The sequence below is a fragment of the Garra rufa genome, chromosome 3, assembly GCF_049309525.1.
Source record: "Garra rufa chromosome 3, GarRuf1.0, whole genome shotgun sequence".
In the NCBI taxonomy this organism is placed as follows: domain Eukaryota; kingdom Metazoa; phylum Chordata; class Actinopteri; order Cypriniformes; family Cyprinidae; genus Garra; species Garra rufa.
The window spans coordinates 63,532,492-63,535,515 of record NC_133363.1 but is presented as its reverse complement, the minus strand read 5'-3'; positions in this window follow the sequence as shown (position 1 = coordinate 63,535,515).

Here is a 3,024-nt window from a genome sequence, read left to right as displayed (position 1 = left end):
GGCCATGTTTGACAAAAATGTAACACAATTGACAAAGGCTAACCAGTGTTGTGAAACGAATGCTATATGTTTTCAGCAAATGTGCCCCAGGTACATTAAAAATTATCTGGGCCAGTTTTGGCAAATATATGGCACTGGCTAATGTATTAGGGACGCATATATATATATATATATATATATATATATATATATATATATATTATATATATATATATATATATATGCATCCCTAATACATTGTCTACATCAGGGGTGGTGTCTGCCGGTCCTAGAAAGCTGAAGCATTCTGCTTCAAAAAAAAAAAAAAATATATATATATATATATATATATATATATATAGTTTTTTTTTTTTTTTTTTTTTTGTATATAGCTCAATTGCAATAAAGCTGATTCCAAGATCTTGGAGGCTTGTTAGGCTTGTTATTTTCCAGGATGTTCCTGCACAGTCAGCATTTGTGGACTGTGGTGGATTCATGGTAATGGTAACTAGTTACAGTGGTTTTGTTTTCCCATCGCAACATTCATCTCGGGCAACATTCATCGCTTCCTGCTGACAACTGCCTGACAACACCCCTCTCAAAGTCTACTTGCAACATTCATAAATGTGAGTACTGTAATTTTATTGTTGTTCTGTAAAATAAATAATAATAACAAAAAATTGTCATCAAAAGAACTCTGGCTTATCCCAACGGAAAAAAAAAAGATATATATATATACATTTTCAGGTAATGTCAAATTAACAGTTTGATTTTATATTCAAAATTGTTAAAACATTTTTTTTTTGTTGTTTGTTTGTTTGTTTGTTTGTTTGTTTGTACTGTATTTGGCACTTGACTTCACCCGGGGAGGCAAAGTAGCACATCCTTTTCTATGTTGATAAAAAAAATAAAAAAATAAAAAAATAAAAAACATTTTTGACATTTAAACATCAATTTCCAAATGTATATTTTATTTTTCAGCATAATATGGCTCATATCAGGATTTGGTGGGTAAATCTGCTCTTATCCAAAATGGCACATGTAAGGTATATGTGAATATGAGAATAAAATCCATTTTACACAGGTAATTTTGGTTTTAAAGAAAGAAGCTGTGCACATTAGACATGCTGGAAGCATTCAAGGAGGAGACAATGGGAGCCAGACACTTACTTTTTACATTGTACAGCACTGACTTTGACAACATACCAAGTCTGTTACGGATATAAAGGCTTTATTACAGTTTTTTACAGACGCTAGGACACATTTCTCAATACTTAGGTCACTTTTGCAAAACTCTTCACACAGTGAGCACAACAGAAGTCTATGTGGGCTAAACAGAGGATCAATTATCATTGTTTTGGCACAAAATGCATTCAATGACTACATCTCTCAAATTTCATGAATTATTTTCTCACTCAGACACAACAACTGCCAAAAATCTCTGTACCTACAGCACATTTTGCACGTGCTTACATCCTGTTTTCAAAACTGTTAAACTTAAGTTCAAAACAATAACATAATGCAAAACTGAATAAGACAGCAAAATTCAACAGCAATATTTTATTGAAACATATTTCAAATCTAAAAATGCAGTTTAACCAGCCACAGCTGATTCTCATTGTAGATGAACATCTACACAGGTGTTACTCTTTCAATTTCATTACAAAAGGAGACAACTGCTGAATAGGTTTGTATTGTGATGTAAACATGGACCCAAATAAAAATAAATAAACAACATAAAATATTGACGAATTCTGCATCATGTCTGATTCATTCCAGTAACATATATTGCAATTATAAACAGAGATGTGTCCTTGTTTTACACCAGAAAACACTGTGTAATGCTACATGTTGTTAGTGTTTTTTAGGTCATTGTTTTGTGGCTGACAAAGTAACTGCGTCCCAATTCGCATACTATCCATCCTAAATAGTATTCGAAAATAGAATTAGTATGTCCCAAATCGTAGTATGTTTAAAAAAGTATTCCAAAGATTCCCGGATGGTCTACTACTTAACTTCGGAATTCGAAGTGCGGATCAATGCACACTCTAACTGCTAATATTGCCCACAACACATTGCGTGGTGAATGAGGATTCGATTAGAACTACAAACACGCATAAAAAGTGTTAAAAAACTACAAACATGGAAGATATGCGCGACCAACGGACAGGTAGAGAAATGGGTTTGAGTGATAAATAATCAGTGTGTAACCTGATAAAAAATATTTTATTAATGTTATCCGCGTTATATTTCATGTGCAGCAACATTATGAACTTTTATAATGATAGGTTTGGTCATTAACGTTTAAAGGCATAATTATGCAAACACAAGAGCAGAGTTCTCGGCATGAAAGACTCCTGAAAGAACGTGCCTCTTCATTTCTCTCTAATGTGGGAGGAAATCAAATTAAATGAAATGTAGATAATGTTAACTGTGATGATTGACAGGGCAGTTTAAACAGTGACAGCATTCAGGTAACTAAGCAACAGAGCGTCTTTTAAAGAAGCAGTTATGACGAAGTAGTATGTCCCAAAGCCTGCCTACTATTCTGCTACATACTCAAAAGTATGTACTTTTTCTTTACAAAAAGAGTACATACTTTTAGGGCATAGTATAAGTAGGCGAACTGGGACGCAGCAAGTGTGTTTGTCGGCTGTCAACCTTTGCTAGTGTTCTGGAAGAATGAGTTTATTTGAGACCTGAATAAAGTGTTTTGGTAGTTGTAGTGCATTTTAAATGTGAAATGAACTGCTTTGCCAAGCTGAAAGTCGGTTAGGAGAATTGTGTGAAGAGTTTTGCTGAGTGACCTAAGTATTGAGAAATGTGTCCTAGCGTCTGTAAAAAACTGTAAACAAAACCACAACAATGCTGTTTCGTGAAATACTACACATGTAAAACTGAACCTTCATAACACAGCTTAAATGATTTTAAATAAAGGTCATTACAGTTTTTTACAGACGCTAGGACACATTTCTCAATACTTAGGTCACTTTTGCAAAACTCTTGACACAGTGTGCACAACAGAAGTCTATGTGGGCTAAACTG